Here is a 19,962-nt window from a genome sequence, read left to right on the forward strand (position 1 = left end):
ACTCGGCTGCAGTTAGGAGGGCCAATAGCAATTTGGCTTGTTTTTTCCGGATAGTTTTAGGGAAAAGGTTGAGGAGGCAAAGGCCTGGGTCCCTATGGATGGTAACACTGAGGATAGCCGAGGATATCTCGCACACCTCCCACCAGAAGGGTCGGACAAGCTCACATTCCCAGAAGATATGGTACTGGGAGCCTAATACTCTAGCACATCTCCAACATAGTGGGGATATCGAGGCATTGAACTTATGAAGTACCTCCGGTGTGCGATACCAGAACATCAGGACTTTATAATGGGATTCTTTGTAGGTAGTGCATATGGAGGAGGTGGCAGCCCTGTCCCATATAGCAGCCCAGCACTCTGGAGGCAAAGTCCTCCCTAATAGGGGTTCCCTCAACTGGGGAGCCAAGGATGCGATATATGTCAGATATAAGGCCCGAGGTCGAAGTCCCCATTCTGACTAGTTGCTCAAAAGCCGAAGGTTTAGAGACTGTGAGGGCTCCCAGACGCGACACCATAAAATGTCGGAGCTGGAGGTACATAAAGTGCGCTGAGGAAGGGAGAGCATATTTGTTAGCCAATTTATCATAAGGAAGGAGTGTACGAGCTATGGGATCAACTATGTCGGCAAACTGGAAGAGTGTCTTCGATCCCCAGAGTTTGACAGTATGGGACTGAAGGCCAGGGGGGAAATTTGGAAAGAGCAAGAAAGAGTTCAGGGGGGAGGCAGAGGAGGTGAGCCCAAACCTGGCAGAACATGAGGACCATATGTGGAGGGTAAATCGGATAGGTCCCAAGAGCGAGAGATGTGAGGAGCTGGGCGGTGAAGAGTGCCATAGGAAAGAGTTAGGATGGAAGGGAGCTAACCATATTTTTTCAATTTCCGCCCACTTCTTGTACGCTAAATATTTGGACCATGCCGTGATTTGGCGTAGGTGTGCCGCCCAATAGTAGTGGAGAAAGTTAGGGACCCCCAGCCCTCCTCGAGATCTGCTACTCATCATAACTGAGTTGGGGATGCGGTGTCCCTTGGACGCCCAGATAAATTTGAATACTGCTCTTTGGACACTACGCAGCTCTGAGAGGGGGATACGAACCGGGAGCGTCTCAAAGTAGTACAAAAGTTTTGGTAAAATGGTCATTTTTACTGCCGCCACTCGGCCTAGGAGCGAAATATAGTGGGGGGACCATTTAGTCAGGAGGTTCCGTATATCTCGGAAGAGGGCTGGGTAGTTAGCTGAGTAGAGGGACGGGTAGGAAGGGGTAAGGCGGATACCTAAATATTTAATGGAGGTGGAGGTCCATTTAAATTTGAAGTTGGAGCTAAGCAGGGCAATCAAGGGGTCCGGCAGATTTAGGGGCATAGCTTCAGATTTAGAGGTATTGACTTTGTACCCTGATAGGCGACCATACGTACCCAAAAGGGAATGCAGGTTCGGGAGGGAAATGAGCGGGTCTGACAGGGTGAGGAGGACATCATCGGCAAATAACATGATTTTAAACTCCTTGCCTCTGACCGACACACCTCTGATGTCCGGACAGTTTCGAATCGCCGCCGCCAGGGGTTCAATGCAAAGAACAAAGAGTAGGGGTGACAGAGGGCAACCCTGGCGAGTGCCATTCGAAAGGGAAAAGGTCTCAGACAACATATGAGGAAATTTGAGTGCCGCTGTGGGATTGGAGTATAAGGCCCTGACCGCCGTTAGGAAAGGCCCAGAGAAGCCATAGCATTGCAATGCCTCAAACATAAAAGGCCACCCAAGACGGTCAAAGGCCTTTTCAGCATCCAGGCTCAGCACAAGGGCACTCTCTTCTTGCTGATTAACAACATCAATGAGGTCAATAGCCCTCCTCGTGTTGTCCCCACCCTGTCTTCCCGGCACAAACCCCACCTGGTCTGCATTAACTAGGGAAGGGAGCAAATACCCCAATCGAGTAGCCAGCAATTTAGTGAATATTTTAAAGTCTGAGTTTAGGAGGGCTATCGGCCGGTAATTGGAGCAATCTAGGGGGTCCTTGCCAGGTTTGGGGATGAGAGTGATGAAGGAGTGGGACATGGAAGTAGGGATAGGAGATCCCTGGAGAAAGGAGTTATAGAGAGAAAGTAGTTTAGGGGACAGTTCAGAGGAAAAGGTTTTGTAGTAGAGGTAGGAAAAGCCATCCGGCCCAGGCGCCCGCCCCGATGGAAGGGCCTTAAGAACCTCTGCCAGTTCCTCCACGGTAATCGGTGCATTCAATTCCTCGAGCGCACTAGCGGTCAAAGAAGGCAGATTACACTCGCTGAGGAAGTCAGATAAGCATCGGGTTCGGGCCTCTGGGTCCGATGGTAAGGTTGAGGGGAGGGAGTAAAGTTTAGAATAGAATTGGTGAAAAATGGAGGAGATGTCCTTAGGGTGATAGTGTAGGGTCCCCGTTGCATCCCTGAGAGCCTGCGGCGACTGTGCGGCAGCCCGGTCGTTAAGCATCCTCGCCAGGAGGGTATGAGCCTTATTGCCCTTTTCATAGAAGCGTTGCTTGGAGTAGAGGAGAAGCTTCTCCACCTTTTGCAGCGAAAGGTCTTTGAGTTTTTCACGAGCCGCCACAAGCCTTCGCAGGACACCCAGGGAGGGACGGCGGGCCAGACGCTGTTCCAGGGAAGCTATGGCAGATTTAGCATTCTGAATGGCTATCATGGAGTCTTTTTTTCTGGCGGGATCCTATTGCTATGCAATGACCCCGGACAACTGCCTTATGAGCCTCCCACAGAACCCCCTCAGAGGAAACAGAGCCCTCGTTTTCCGAGAAATAATTAGAGATACCAGTCTTGATAGAGTCTCGGGTAATCTGATTTTTTAAAAGGGTGTCATTCATACGCCAGTGACAGTGTCACGTAGGGGAGAGAATGGCCTTAAGGTGAACTATCACGGGGCCATGATCAGACCAGGAAATGGGGTCAATGGTCGCACTCTGCAACAGTCGTACAGTAGGAATGTTGCCAAAGAGGTAATCAATGCGAGAGTGAAGTTTGTGGGGATGGGAAAAGAAAGTATACCCCCGCTCCGTAGGGTGGTCAAGCCGCCAAAGGTCATACAGCTTATGAGCACGTATGAGCCTGCGGAATTCTGCTGATAGTTTAGTCTGTTCCGTAGGGGTAGGCCGGCCGTCTACTGAGTGCCTATCCATCATCTCAGAGAACGGCAAATTGAAATCCCCTCCAAGGATCCGTGGAGCCGGAGGGTATTTCGCCAATCGATTGAGAACCCTACGGAGGAAGGGTATCTGGGAACGGTTAGGGGCATAAACGTTGCAGAAAATAAATTGGTGGCCTTGTAGGGTGCCGTCCACAATAACAAATCTCCCTCCTGGGTCAGCATAGGAGGAGGAAATCTGTACGGGGCACCTGTGAGAGAATAGGATAGCTACTCCCGCCGTCTTATTGCCTCTAGAGGCCGAAGCAACCGTGGGATAAGAATGGCGGGCGAACCTAAAAGATGCCTCCTGATCAAAGTGCGTCTCCTGAAGGAAGGCAACATCCGCATGCAGGTTGCGAAGTTCCCTCAGGAGAAGACGTCTTTTGGTGTTAGAATTTAGGACCTTGACATTGAGAGATATGCACTTAGCCATTAGGGAGGGATAAGAGGACATTAACGATGATGGGGGTACTCACCCTGTCCCAAGGAATGGAAGGGATCAGTTTCCAGAGCAGCATCGGCCAACGTGGAATCCTAGAGGGTAAAGGAAAAAAAAGGGGGGGGGGGAACAAGAGGGAAAACACATAGACACATAAAAACAACAAAAAACAGAAACAAAAAACCAAGAAAAGGAAGGGCACATGGCCCAAAGAACAAGCCTAAGCGGCCTGCTACGAGGCAGAAAAAAATGGCAAAACAGCACCATGGCTGTCAACTGGCAGCCCCACGGGGGAGGAGGGCGCCACCTGAGGGGAACAGAAAACATCAGAACACTCCGAAGAGGAGGGCCAAATAAAACCACACAGCTACATAAAACAAATAAGTAGCAGAAAGAAGGGACCCAGAATATCAGCAACAATATAAATCACTATAACAGAACCTGGAGGGGGGGGGGGCCCTCCCTCAACCAGTAGGACCAGGGGGAGAGCGGGAACTCTCGGTTCTGGGACGGCGCCTCTTCTGGCTAGCCGAGTGCCAGATGTATGGCGGGGGAGGGGGTGGGGGAGCCACCGTCCAGTCAGAGATTTTGGGGACTGGAAGGTCCAAGGTGTCACAAAATATAGGCAAGTCAGCTAGACTTCGGAGAACAGCAGAGCGTCCATCCCGTCTTGCAGTAAGGCCAAACGGAAAGTTCCATCTGTAGGAAGCATCATGGTCCTTGAGGGTAGTCAGCAGAGGCCTCAGCAGCCGTCGCTTTTGGAGGGTAATCCAGGAGAGATCCGGGAAGAGCTGTATTTGGGCACCATAGAAATCCAGCTCTCTGAGGGAACGGGCTTTGGCCATGATGCTTTCCTTCAAGGTATAGTCATGCAAGCAGCAGATGACATCTCTAGGTGGACCGGAAGAGTTCCTGGGTCGTAGGGCCCGGTGGGCTCTATCAAATTTAATTTTGTGGGTAGATGGCTCGCCCAGAAGCATATTGAAGAGGCCTTCTAGGGTAGATTCTAGGTCATTGTCCTGTGTCGCCTCTGGAAGACCCCTGACTCTGATGTTGTTGCGCCTGCCTCTGTTGTCGAGATCCTCAATGTGGCGCTGCATATCATCCAAGGCAGAAGCTTGAGAGGAGACAGTGGAGTGCAGGCTGGAAATGTATGCCCGAGTAGAGTCATGGTCATCCTCCAAGGTCTCAACCCTTAGTGCAATATGTTGGATGTCCTTCCGGACCGCAGCGATTTCAACCCTGAACGCATCTTTCACTTCAGTGATAAGGGTTAGCAGGTCACTCTTTGTAGGCAATTGCGAAAGCATATCCCGAACACCCTGGGGGGAGGAAGGCCCTAGTAGGGAAGCTTCAGAGTCCGAGTCAGAGTGTCTGCCCCCAGGATTACGTGGGACCCCAGATCGGGCAACAGATTGAGAGGTTCTGGGCAGGGTGGCATCTTGGTTGCTACTACCAGCCTTAGTTTTGTCCTTTTTTGGCGGTTTTGAGGTCGCCATCATGTATGCAGAAATGCGCTGCTGGCCCTTTAAGAGCCCGTGAGATTTGGCTGTAGGGTCACTGGAAGGGGATGGAGGATGATGGGGTCTAGAGCACCAGGGCAGAGAGTGCCAGAGGTGGGATGAGGCAGGGACAATGTCTGGTTGCTGGCAGGCCGCAGGGAAGGGGTTAACTCACCCACGAGGCCGGAGGCGCGCTCCAGAGGACAAGATGGCGCCGCGGCCTGCTCAGGCTGCACCGAGGAGTCTGTGAAGAGGCTCAGCTCCAGGGTCCGGGCACACAGAGCCCGCGGCTGCGGATCGGCGGACAGGCCGGCGGGCGGGAGTGGATCACCAGGCCCCCAGCACACAGATGACTCCCGGCCCTCCGGAGCGGCGGGAGAAGATGGCCGCGGCAACAGCGTGTTTGCCGCGGCGCCCCGTGTGAGGTACGGGGACGCCGATAGAGCCCCGGAATCCGGTCCCGCTGGAGGCGGCCGTTGTCTGGGGGTCCCTCTCTTGCCCCTCCACATATGCTGGGGGTGTTGGATCTGGTAAGGCAGGTCTGGGTCCCTGTAATGTAGCCGTGCGGTTGAGGAGCTCCCTCACTCTGCGGCCATTCTCCTCAGCGGCTCGCCGTATCCATGTTTTTCATGATTCCCTAGGGCGGCATTCAACTGTCAAATGTGAAGTGTTTAGGTCCGGAGTGTTGTCAGACCTGAACAGTTTGGTCCGCTCAACACTAGTGATGTATAGATGTATAGTGCATAGCAGATTACTATATATGAGCAGGGGTCCTGTCAAAGTGACAGGAGTCCCTGCTCTGTGTGTTGTTGGTGTCATGCCCTAGGCTCTGGAGACATGTTGCCTAATGAGAATTCTTCTTACACATTGTCACTTGGCTGAAGATGTGTCAAAAGTTTCGATCAGTGCTAAGACCTCCCACCACGCTCTAGATATAGTCTTACACTGACTCCGTAGGGCTGCTGTCCCCAGTATTTCACTTCTACTCATTTGGGACCCTGGTCAGCGCACACTTTCACCCTCAGGTGGCCCCACATGTACCTGTCAGTTTCCTATGTCTCCTTTTACAGATCAGATAAGTCAATAGAGGGTGACATTTGATTATCGATCCTGGTAGATTTTGTTCATTTTCCCCTCATTAGCGACACCATTAATCAATGCCCAGTCCGCTCTGTACCATAATATACATCTATTATATCCTCTGTGCCGTGCGGGGGAGGGGCGGCTCATTAGCTGCAGGATCCAGGGTGCCCTGCTGGTGCTTGTAGTGCCACAGCTAATCAGGCAGGTTATTAGAGGGAATCACACTTGCCTGCAGGGGCCAGATGTGACGCCTTGTATTTTTATGTTATGCTTTTACAGCATGTTACCATATTTTTAATCTCTCATTAACATTACAGGGACAGGGGTATTGTAGAATGATCCCTGCATGGTGATTATGTTACATCAGATTCTCACCAATTTATGACTGAATTTCTGCATATATAGTATGGCTGCAGGTCCTAGACCACCATGGTATGAGTGCTGCGGCTAAGGGGGTAATGGAAGAAGTAAGGGGAGAGTACTCTACAGTCCTGTCTACAATATGTACTCTGCCATATACGGGGACAGCTGCTCAGAATTCTGTGGTTGGTGAGAGATAGAAGCCTTGATTTACCTTTCAGGAACAGTATTTCATCTTCTGCAGCAGACTGGCTCGGCTTGCAGGTATACAGCCAGACTTTCTTCATCTCTCTCCTGCACATAGGACATGCTAAGCCCCCCTACTCCCTGTATTTCGTCTTGATCTAGGGCTTGAATGCTGCGAGCCTTGGCATCATAGTGAGGGGCTTCAGTTTATTTGTAATGTCTTCTTTACACAGGGGGCAGTATTTGCAATGTCCTCTGTATCCCGGGGCAGAATTTGTAGTGTCTTCTCTATACCGGGGCCAGTATTTGTAATGTCATCTGTATACCATGTCGGAGGAGCGGGCAGCAGTATTTACCATGTCTTCTATATATATATGTGGGGGCAGTATTTGCCATGTCTTCTGTATATATGTAGGGGCAGTATTAGCAATGTCTTCTCTATACTGGGTTTGGGGGGGGGGGGGGGCAGCAGTATTTGCCATGTCTTCTGTATATATGTAGGGGCAGTATTAGCAATGTCTTCTGTATACTGGGTTGGGGGAGGTGGCAGCCATATTTGCAACGTCTTCTATATTATGATAACTCTTCTCCAGCTGTTCTCTGTTGTCTCAGCCGAGGTGTCGGTGGTAGGGGGTGCACACAGGGTCCGGGGGTCTTTGTCACTGCCATGGAAACACCTTTGACTAGTATTTATCCGCAGCTTGAAGCTCAGTGAGCGGCGTTAATCATGGGGCTGATTACATTGTGGTCTGCAGAGACCCTCAGCGATCCTACACAGATTGTCTATTACCCAGTAATCCTAGGGATGTCATTACAGGAATAGGGAACACTAATGATTTCTATTACATAATCTAGTATGTATAATATAGAGGTGATAGAGAGGAGACCATAAATAGATTAAGGAAGAGACATTTAATCATATATTTGATGTTTTATAGTACCTTGTTATATCTGTCATTTTTTTTATACATAATCATCATAATAACTCTATTGAATTGTTTACATCATGTATCATTTATACTCATAGACTTTGGCTAATAAGTGGGGAGCAAACTTCTATCACAATTTTTATTTACACTGGGATCAATGACTCCCAGGGGCTGATGTGATCGACTAACTTGATAATTAACAAATGAGTCTATAAGTAGAATAATATATGCCGAGCCAGTGAGTAGGATACTATATACCAGGGGTCCTCAACTGGCGGACTGCGGTCCGAACCCGGACCGCAGAGGCCAGCTGTCCGGACCCCAGACCTCCCAACCGCCCGTATCAGGCGGGACAATAATGTCCTGCTGTACTGGGATGGCCCCCATGTGTCCCGCTCCCTACCGCACTGCCTCCCACCCCATAGGTGTTCTGTCCTTAGATTTCAGTACGCCTGTGGGGCTGGGGGCAGTGTCGACCCGGCCCCCGGCTGATACGCGCTCCCCAGCAGATACGCGTTCCCCAGCAGAGAATCCCCGTGACGTCCCCAGAGACAGCCGCAGCGGGGGAGTGAGGTGCTAGGTGAGTTGTGGTTAGTTTTTTTTTTTGTCCAGGTGACATGTACAAGGGGGCCATCTATAGGGGGAGAGCACACAGGGGGGCTATATACTACAGGGGGAGAGCACACAGGGGGCTATATGGGAGGGGTAGAGCACACAGGGGGGGCTATGTAATACAGGGGAGCTATATGGGAGGGGGAGAGCACAGAGGGGCTATATAATACAGGGGGGCTATATGGGAGGGGGGAGCACAGGGGGGCTATATACTACAGGGGGAGAGCACATAGGGGGGCTATATACTACTGGGGGAGAGCGCACAGGAAGGCTATATACTACAAGGGGTAAGCACACAGGGGGTATATAATACAGGGGGGCTATATGGGAGGGGGAGAGCACGAGGGGGGGCTATATACTACTGGGGGAGAGCGCACAGGGGGCTATCTACTACAGGGGGAGAGCACACAAGGGGGCTATATACTACAGGGGGGCTATATGGGAGGGGGAGAGCACACGGGCTTTATACTACAAGGGGGCTATATGGGAGGGGGAGAGCACACAGGGGGGCTATATACTACAGGGGGAGAGCACACATGGGGCTATATACTACAGGGGGGCTATATAATACAGGGGGGCTATATGGGAGGGGGAGAGCACACAGGGGCTATATACTACAGGGGGAGAGCACACAGGGGGCTATATACTACAGGGGGAGCGCACAGGGGGGCTATATACTTAACGAGGGAGCAACAGGGGGGCTATATACTACTGGGGCAGTATATGGTAGACAACTTTAACTGTCAGACACAATATAAAAAAAGCACATTGTATGATTTATAAATAATTATTTGTATTGTATTACATGAAATAAGGAATTGATACAATAATAAAACAGGAGTTCATATTTATTCAAGAAACCTTTGTTTGCAGTTACAGAGGTCGGACGTGTTCTGTAGTTCTTGACCAGGTTTGCAGACGCTGCAGCAGGGATTGTGTCCCTTCTCCATACACATCTTCTCTAGATCTTTCAGGTTTTGGGGGACAACACTGAGTTTTAGCTCCTCCAAAGATTTTATATTGGGTTCAGGTCTGTAGACTGACTAGGACACTCCAGGACCTTGAAGTGCTTCTTACTGAGCCGATCCTTAGTTGCCCTGGCTGTGTGTTTCGGGTCATTGTCATGCAGGAAGACCCAGCCATGACCCATCTTCAATGCTCTTACTGAAGGATTTTGTTGGCCAAAATCTTGCAGTACATGGCTCCATCCATCCTCCCTCTAATATACTGCAGTCGTCCTGTTTCCTGTTTGGTCTCATCTGATCACTTGAGTTTTTCCCATGCCTCCTTTGGATCGTCCAGTTGGTCATTGGTGAACTTCAAATGGGCCTGGACTTGTGCTGGTCTGAGCAGGGGGACCTCTTGTGCCATGCAGGATTTTAATTCAGGACGGTGTAGTGTGTCACTAACAGTAATCTTTCATGACTTTCAGTCATCTTGTGTTTCTTCCATTTTCCAATAATTGCATCAACAATTTCTGTTGTTTGCCTATTGTCCTGTAGCCCATCCCAGCCTAGTTCATGTCTACATTTTTTTCCCCCTGGTGTCCTTAGGCCGCTCTTTGGTCTCGGCCATGGTGGAGAGGTTGGAGTGTGATTGAGTGAGTGAGTGGACAGGTGTTTTATACAGGTGCAATTCATACAGGTAATGAGTTCAGAGTAGGAGGAGCTTCTTATAGAGAAACTAACAAGTCTGTGAGAGCCAGAATTCTTGGTGGTTGGTCGTTGATCAAATACTTTATTTCATACAATAAAATCATAGAATGTGATTTTCTCTCACAGGTGAAGTATACCTACAGTAAAAATTACACACCTCTCCATTCTTCATAGGTGGGAAAAATTGCAAAATCGTCAGCGTACCGCCTACTCATTTTCCCCACTGTATATACAGAGGTACATGAGCAGGACTATATATATATATATATATATATATATAGTTAAATGAGCCTCAGTAAAGTGACATGATGCTGAAGTTGTCACATTCCTAAGGTGCCATCGTTGCGAATGTTCCCATGAGGTTTGTTGCGTTGCAGGAAGTCTTGGAGGTTTTATGGTGTTTCTCCTGGATCCTGACAGCCATGTTGGAGAATGGGGCATTGTGTATCAGTAGGAGGATTGTTTTTCCCCATAAATACAGGTTAGTACAGATGTACCCCGGAGGTAGGTAATAATTATATGGTAGGGTGATGGGCAGGGAGCCAGCGGGAGCTGCTTTATACATATATTCTGTACATTACTCACTGTTATGACGGCACACAGTACACTATATATATATATATATATATATATATATATATATATATATATAGTTGGTATAGTTTGCTGCAGCTTTCTAGCATTTTTATAAGTCCGTGTCCCAACGACGACGGATTTATCCTATTACCAAGAACGGTCCCAAAATACTTGTCCCTGTTTTCTTGGTGTTATTGACCAACTGTGCAAATACATCACTATCTGGCAGATAAAGTTGTTATCATCTATTAATGGCCCCCCGTGAGGACGGTATGTCGATATTCATTGATCGAGGCCGGTGTAAGAACGTGTACGGTATAACCAGATGCAGTAACTCTGCTGAGGGTTGTAGTGCTGCATACTGCTCATACAATGTACCCATTATAACCAGAAATGCAAAGTGTGAACTAGACCTTACATTAGCTTAACTGTACAGCGCTACAGACCAGACCTAAGGAGGGGATGTCAGACTCACAGCCCTTCAGCCATTGCAAATGGGGATTGTAGTTTTGTAACAGGTGGAGGGCCATGAGTTTGACATCTGTGACCAAAGGGTTAATGCATATTTCAGGCCTCCATATATACACCACCCATAAAGGGAGAGTTCATGGAGGACTCTGCATGTATGTATATCTATACTCTATAGTAATTTCATCCACATCAGTCATTGCGGTTGGGCTGGTGAGCACCTAAAGGGTTAATTCCCCGGCTCAGCGTTCTCTCTGTTTCCAGCAGTGTCGTCAGGACTGCGTCCGTGTGTTACAGCCGCCCATGTAAGATGCCTCATGTTTAAGGGATTAAAGACAGGATTACAGGACTCTCCTTGAAATCAATATTTTTTTTTTTTTACAGTGGATACCTGCAGTGTTTTGCAGCTGAGGGCTATATTAAATATACCTAAAGGGGTTGCTAATGCATTGCTTTAATAAAGTTGTATTACTTTGTAATCTTAACTGTGCTGTACTCCTTTTTATTAATAAATCTTTTTTATTTATTTATTTTTCATATCAACTGGTTTCACAAAGTTATATAAATTAGTAATTTACTTCTATTTAACAATATCCAGTCTTACAGTACTTATCAGCTGCTGTATGTCCTGCAGGAAGTGGTGTATCCTTTCCAGTCAGGGCTCTCTGCTGCCACCTCTGTCCATGTCAGGAACTGTCCAGAGCAGCAGAAAATCCCCATAGAAAATCTCTCCTGCTCTGGACAGTTCCTGACATGGACAGAGGTGGCAGCAGAGTGCACTGTATCAGACTGCAAAGAATACACCACTTCCTGCAGGACATACACCAGCTAATAAGTACTGAAAGGCTGGAAATTTTTAAAAAGAAGTAAATTACAAATATATATAACTTTCTGAAACTAGTTGATTTGAAAGAAAAAGATCTGTATGACAGTCGTTGATTGATATCACTTTATACCATATATATACACCCCCCGAGGTACATGTTAGTACACAGTACATGTAAGGGGGGGTTGCTGCCCTATATAGTGCAGTGCTGCAGTTCTAGATCAGAGCAGAGGATCCGGAACTGCAGGGCGTCACAAACGTCGGTGGCAGCAGAGGGGGCAGTATCGCTCCTTACTGCTGCCACTCAACGGAAGTATATATTTAAAGTATACATTTATATTAATAAAGTTATATTACAAAGTAATATAACTTTTTGAAAGCAATGTATAACCTGGAAGGGAGGGGGGGAATCCTTGGGATCTCCTCCCCATGCTACTAGTGTATGTGTACATGTTTGGGTGTAAGGACAGATCTATCAAGTCACGGACAGCCAGACACTGGTTCAGGCAGCATGTAAGTGATTGCACAGATACCTAAAGCTGTTTAATGTGTCAGGCAGTGACTTACCGGGTAGTCACCTATAGGTGGCACCAAAGAGATACATTTCTCTCTTGTGGTGTAAAGTTAATTTGCATACATTTCCCATGAAGCATTGCTTGTAAGACTCTATACACTGCTGGATCCCCTCAATGAGAAGCGACATCCCTCCTGAAGCTGCATTATACACATATATATTAAGTTATATAGCCAGCCAGCACCTTTCCCTGATCTTCAAAGCAGCTATTTGTAGATGATTAACCTCATTCATGTTTTGAAGTTCTTCTATGGATCAGGCCTTGACTTCCCTATAGGCGGCGCTAGAGAGATAGTTTTCTTCCTACAGGTTGAGAGCCTATTTGCATACAGCTATGTAATATGGAGCCATAGGGGTTTCATGTGCTGCTATGTGTATAGCTAGCCCTTGTACATAGCTTTTTAAAGTGTCATTTTATAGAGAATATATTACTTCATAGGCCGCAGCTCCTGGGGTCAGGACCTGAGTACTATACAAGTAGCACTCCCTCCTATCATGTCCCTTATGTTCCTGCTCTCATCTCCCTTGTGGCCATGGAGAGGTTAACAGGGAGGGGATGGGTAGTGAGCAGCCGGAGGTAGTTACAGGCGGCAGGCATGTCACCGGTGGCAGCACACACATCTGACAGGGGGAGAGGCTTCTTTTTGGCAGGAACATTATTGGCTTTGTGAGTTGTTTTGCGCTCATGTGCCCGACAGGACTCAGGTATCAGATCCCATCCTCTCCGGTGAGTACGGCTGACGTTGCATACATGTCACTGATCTTATGGTTCCAGCTGTTCTAGAGCCACAGGTGTCAGCATGCTGGGCTTTGTAGTACTCCTGCGCCTGTGCCACATCTCCCTGTGCAGCATATGGTTCAGTTTTACCAATATTTACTTGTGTTGTCTACATGTTTGCCATTTGTTTTACCTCTTTTAGTGGAGCTTTCAGTGTTACTTTGTGTTTGACATCCTGTCGTCCCGTTAAGTACTATAAGTAGTACTATTCCGGTAATCAACAAATTCTTAAAATTTTACAACCATTTATGAAAGTTTGATTGGAAAACAAAGTTGCAGGTAGGTGTTTCATGTCATCTATAGATAATTCACAGGTCAAGTTCAGTTTTGCATCATTTCTGGTTACGGAACTTATAATATAGCATATTTGATAGTCCGCCTTCTATCTATTATTTGAAAAAGCACAGCTACTTTCTTGTAAAAACAGCACCACCCCTATGTCCTCAGGTTGTATCTGGTATTATAATTCAGCTCTGTTCACTTTAATGGAACTGAACTGCAAAATCCACATCCAAACTGAGGACAGGAGAGGTAAGGAAGAAGGCCATGTTTTATTTTTACACCTGACTAACCCCTTGGAAGGAACTTGCATTGTCCTGCTTATACATTTTATTTGCACTCGTTCTCATGCTTTCTTTCACAAACAGCACCACCCTTGTCCTCCGGTTGTGTGTGTTATTACAACTTGACTCCATTTACTTCAATGGAACTCCTTGATAACCCTTTAATACTCTAACTGCATTTCCTAGACGTGACTTTGTGGTTGGAAGGAAATCTGTCATGTTAAACATGGAGTCTCATCTGTAGGCAGCACTTAAAGGGGTTATCCAGTGTTACAAAAACATGGCCACTTTCTTTCAGAGACAACATGCCTCTTGTCTCCAGTTCAGGTGCGGTTTGCAATTAAGCTCCATTCACTTCAATGGAACTGAGCAGAAAAAGACACAGAGATACAGAGTCTCTGGAAGAAAGTAGCCATGTTTTTGTAGCCCTGGATAACCTCTTTAACAGAAGAAGAATAACTGAGCATATCTCCCCAAACAGCTCAACACCAGTACTCAGGTTGTATGTGGTTTTACAACTTGACTTCATTTACTTCAATGGAAGCTGCAATACTACACCCAAATTGAGGACAAGAGTGGCTCTGCATCTAGAAGAAAGCGGCCATGGTTTTTTTTAAAGCCCCTATTCCACGTGGTGACTAGAGGAGCGAACAAGCCCTCTCAGCGCTTGTTTGCTCCTCGTTTCTCGCTCGCTGCAGCGGCTATTACCCACGTCAGCAGCGAGCAGGTAAGTTCAGGGGGGCTGCCCGGGTGATCGCTAGATCGTCTGGGCAGCTCATAGAGGATAGCGGCAGACTGCTGCTGCCGCTCCTATTCCGCTGGGCGACGGCAGCAGATCGCTTTTATCACAGTCGATTGTCTTTCAACATGTTGAAAGACAAACAACAGCAACGATCAGTCGACATCGTTCGTGTCGGCTGATCGTTGTGTTCTATTACACAGGCCGATTATCGGCCGTATTCGTTTCGTGTAATAGGGCCTTAACCCTTTTAAAATGTTTGTATATCGCTTAACCCCTTCATGACCGAAGGTCATTGATGCACAGATTTCCTGTTCAAATTGAAACAATGTTCCTCCCCGCCTTCTAAGAGCCATAGCGTTTTTATTCTTCCACCTCTATATTTATATTGTTACATTTTAATAGATCGGATAATTCAGCACGTTACCATATGTAATATGTTTATTTTTTTATTTTTTTTTATATTTTTATTTGTATAATGGGAAAGGAGGTACTATATATCTTTATTAGAGCATTTTATTAGGTTTTAAACCTTTTTTTTTATTTTATTTTTACACTTTTGGTATTGCATGTATAAGTCCCTTAGCCTCTGATTGAATATACTGATGAATGCTATGCCATAGCATACCATTCATCAGTATTATCGGCGATCTGTACATAGAGTCTGCCTGAGCACAAACTCTATGTACAGATCGAAGATCCGAAAGGACGGAGCCCAGCCTGCCGGTACAAATGATCGGGTCCCTGCAGCACAGTCCCAATCAGTCAGTGACAGGTTTTTGTCCTCTCACTGACTAACTTAAACGCTGCGATTGCTGTGCATTGTGGTGTTTAAAGGGGTTAATGCTTGTCATTATGCCCGGGTCTAGGAACATTTATATACAGGGTATGTGCAGCAGGAACGTATATAGCCATATGGCTGATGTGAAGGGGTTAAAAATACTTTTGACATATCGCACAGATGTGAAGAGTTTTGATTTGTTGATTACTGAGACCCCCTCCGACCCCCACACTGTTAGATACAGCCAGGAGAAGCCGACTGTTTTTAGGAGATGGGCTCCAATGTGTTGGATTATGATCCACTTAAAGGGTACCTATTTAAACAAACTTATGACATGTAATAGCAACATGTCAGAGGTTTGTATCAGTCAGGGTCAGGGTCCGGGTGCTAACACCCCCGCCAATTGATATAATGAAGAGGCAGACGTGCGCTGTACTCTGCTCCTTCATCTCCGCTCTCACTGCTAAAGTAGCGGTGGACAGAATTATAATAAGTTTCATAGGGCTCCATTATAATTCCGTCCACCGCTACTTTAGAAGTGAGACGGAGATGAAGGGGCAGAGCGCGTGCTGTCACAGAAACCTGCCCCCTCATTCTAACAATCTGCGGGGGTCTCAGTACCCAGACCCCGACCGATACAAACCTCTGTAGTTTGTCTAAATGATAGCGACCCTTTAATGGAGGAAAATGTGAGATGAAGTTGCCGTGTTTTAGTGTACATATATGATATAGTTTAGTATGAACTTATATTATTTATTTACATCCCTGCTCTTTCTATATTTAAAGGGGCATACCACTCAAACATAACTTTGCTGCCCATGGTGAGACTAAATCCCTTCCATACTTGTTATTATTTATTCAGTCTTCTTCCTCCAGTTTTCTGCTCAAGACACAAAAATCTGTGTGTGAGCTTTTCTCTCTGTCTCCCCCTCCTCCCCCCTCCCTTCTGGGACGGCTGATGTAAACAAGTCCCTGACTGGCTTTATCTGTAAATTTGTAAATCTTCTTTGTAATGCCGGCAGGGTTAATCTGAGGTCAGGTTGCTGATGAACTCACTGTTATTATCCCTCGCGGCATTACATGAATTGCTACAAAGTTGCAAATAGGGATTTGCTTATATCAGCCACCTCAGAAGGGAGGGGGAGGAGGGAGAGATAGAGAGAAAAGCTCACACACAGATTGTTGTGTCTTTAGCAGAAAGCAGCAGCTCAGAACTGGGGGTAGGAGACTAAATAGATAATATAACAAGTCTGGAAGGACTGTTTTATCTCACCATGGTCAGCAACATATGAATAGTTAATTTTACATACATGGTTGACAGGTATCTCTGTATACAAAATCCTTTGGTTAGGCTTCTAATCGGTGAGTAGGACTGCCCACTGGATATAAGTTATTCACAATTTCCTACAAAATTTACATGTGTGGGTTTAGTCTCCTGTTATATGGAGTAGTGGAGCAGAGGGCTGGAATAGTGGGTTCCAGATGCCCATTCATTTGGTATGGGACCTGCCAGTGATATCCGAGTCCAACGTTCCCCTGATAAATGGAGCAGTGGAGGACATGCACGACTTGCAAAAGGCCCTATTACACCAAACGATTATCGGACATATTCGGCCAATTACCGGCCATTCCAGCCGAAAATCGTTTGGTGTAAAAGATCTTGTTAAAACGCAACGATCAGAAGACATGAATCAAAATGATCATAACAGAGGCGGTCTGCTGTCTGTTGCTCTGTGTTATTGGAGCGGAGGCAGCAGACCTCCATTCTCTTCAATGGACCACCTGGACGATCTACGGCATGCAGAGAAGCTGCACACCAGGAGCACGCAGGACATAATACATGCATTACAGAGTTCAATAAGAGGTGTTGCAATATTTTGACCTTATTAAAAATGAGCCTTCGGCTTATCAGAAGAAACAGGACTCTACAACCCCCGACGTGACAATGCTTCCATTCACTTCACTGCATGCATATGTATGTTCCCCACCAAATGGCGCAATAAAGTGATTGTATTAATATATCCTTATAATATGATATTGGTAAGGTTGTTTGCGTTCCCACACGTCGCTCTGTATTTATACAGGGAGTGTCCCCATTTGCAGAGCTTTAGATGTGGCTCTTGTGTTACATTTATAGACATATGGAGTCCAATGCTTGTCATCTTCTTTGTACTTGGTACATTGCAGGCAGTGCTCAAACCTAATAATATACTAATTCCCTAATTTTATACTATAGCATATAGCGTAAGACATGCGGTGGTCTTACAGGGCCAGGGTCCCCGGATTTCATATCTACATAGGGTCTGTATATTCTCCCAAACTTTGAGTTTCCACCCATATCCCAAACATTTAAACATACCCAATGGAGATGGGGCCAGCTGTTGCAAAACTACAATTCCCTTCATGCTTGGACAACTAAAGCTTTGGCTGTCCAGGCATGATGTAAACAGCTGGAGAGCCACAGTTGGACTCCTGCCGTTTACCCTGTTTTTTTGCAGAATGGCCTGCTAAACATACTGGGTACCATGCGGCATAAGGGTCCATTTACACAGAAAGATTATCTGACAGATTATCTGCCAAAGATTTAAAGCCAAAGCCAGAAATGGATTTGAAAAGAGGAGAAATCTCAGGCTTTCCTTTATGACCTGATCTTTGTTTATAGTCTGTTCCTGGCTTTGGCTTCAAATCTTTGGCAGATAATCTGTCAGATAATCTTTCTGTGTAAATGGACCCTAATGGTGCATTTACACAGACAGATTTATCTGACAGATCTTTGAAGCCAAAGCCAGGAACAGAGTATAAACAGAGATCAGGTCATAAAGGAAAGACTGGGATCTATACTCTTTTCAAATCCATTCCTGGCTTTGGCTTCCAAAATCTGTCAGATAAATCCTTCTGTGTAAATGCACTAAGGCTGGATGGTTTATACAGGACCTCTGAATACTAAGCACCATGTTAGTGACCCATGAGGTATACAGTATTTTGTACATTATTACTATATGGAGGCACAGGGGTACATTATTACTATATGGGGGCATAGGGGGACATCAATACTATATGAGGGGTACAGGGGACATTTTTATTATATGGAGACACACAGGACATTATTGCTATATGAAGGCACAATGGCCATTACTACTGTATGGGGGCACAGGTTCACATTATTAATATATGGGGGCACAGCAGGGGCCATTATTACTGTATGGGGGTACAAGATCACATTATTACTATATGGGGGCACAGTAGGGGCCATTATTACTGTATGGGGGTACAAGATCACATTATTACTATATGGGGGCACAGTAGGGGCCATTATTACTGTATGGGGGTACAAGATCACATTATTACTATATGGGGGCACAGTAGGGGCCATTATTACTAAATGGTGCACACAAGCACATTATTACTATATGGGGGCACAGTAGGGGCCATTATTACTGTATGGGGGTACAAGATCACATTATTACTATATGGGGGCACAGTAGGGGCCATTATTACTATAAAGGGAGAAATTATTAGTATATGAGGCCCAGGGGGCATTATTACTATATGGGGGCACATGTCTTTCTGATGTCACATGACAGGTGTAGTTTATACTGTCCCTCTGCAGTATGCCCTGGTAAACATGCCCACTGCGTGACATGGCACCATGTGATCCTAAGGGTTTGTTTATACGCCTTACCTGTTCATTTATCTTATCTGTCTTGCTGGAAACATAAATCAAGCCTTTGTTCACTGAGGCATACATTAATCTGTGCTATAAGACACGGGCATTGTGTGCCAGTCAGGGCTCCAGGCAGCTTTTATACACAGTCTGATTGTAGAAGGGTCTGGATGGCGATCTCTCCCTATCTACGCTGTTCCCCATTAGAAATGCAGAAGTCAGGCACGTGAGTTTTCTGAAATGTATCTAGCAATGAGTGTGTTAGGTCACATAGCCGTATTAGGGTTATCCAGGATTGCAAAAAGCATAGCTGCTTCCATAGTCCAGAGTTTGTATAGTATTTCAACTTGGCTTCATTCACCTCAATGGAACTGAGCTGCAATACCTCACACAAACTGAGGACAAGAGTGGTGCTGTTTCTGAAAGAAAACAACTGCATTTCTCTAAATATAAGTCATTTAGCTGAATAAAAAACTATTTCTAAATCTTTTCCAACAATGCTGTATATCCATCCGCTTAGGGCCTCCTGCTGGTACCAACACATAGGCATGTACAAAGTGACATACTACCACAACACTCTATTTTATGTAGTGATAATACAGCTTCCATAGAGGTGTATGAACCCTCTACTGTACCTTTCTATACTTCTGTATACCATCTCTCCTATAACCAACACTGGGAAGGGAGGGGGTAACGCTTGGGGCATGTCTTCCCTTATATTTCCTGATGTTCTCTTTGATGTTTCTTCAATGCTGCCACTGTGTGGTTGTCCCTGTGGCTGTCATTATTGTGCCAATGTTTTGCCCTTGTGTGACCAGTGGGCTGCTATACATGGCAGCACTTTCAGATCCTGCCAGTGTTGCTGGTATGAGCACTGACATAGGGGGCAGGGTGTTGTAGTGTGTTGTGGTGTTGGGAGCCATTATCTGAGACTGCACCCACTAGAGATGGACTGACTGGGGGATAGAGTGACTGGCAGCACTTAGACCTAACCTTGGACTAGTACAGAGTAGAGACGAACTTTAGTCCAATCATACATTTGAATACTGATGGCTGAAGA

The 19,962-nt window shown here is 46.4% G+C and overlaps 1 protein-coding gene across 10 annotated transcripts in view; it reads left to right on the forward strand.

Annotated features, from left to right (window-relative positions):
- SHANK2 (SH3 and multiple ankyrin repeat domains 2) overlaps positions 1 to 19,962 on the forward strand; it is a 412,049-nt gene that overhangs the window by 68,059 nt on the left and 324,028 nt on the right. The window contains exon 1 of one of the 10 annotated variants that reach the window (XM_069965181.1): positions 13,085 to 13,104. The exons of the other annotated variants lie outside the window; for them this stretch is intronic. The gene's annotated coding sequence lies outside the window, so the exon portion shown is untranslated. Of the gene's footprint in view, positions 1 to 13,084; positions 13,105 to 19,962 lie in introns of those variants that run through there. 10 annotated transcript variants of the gene reach the window in all.

Source organism: Dendropsophus ebraccatus, chromosome 4 (genome assembly GCF_027789765.1).
Source record: "Dendropsophus ebraccatus isolate aDenEbr1 chromosome 4, aDenEbr1.pat, whole genome shotgun sequence".
In the NCBI taxonomy this organism is placed as follows: domain Eukaryota; kingdom Metazoa; phylum Chordata; class Amphibia; order Anura; family Hylidae; genus Dendropsophus; species Dendropsophus ebraccatus.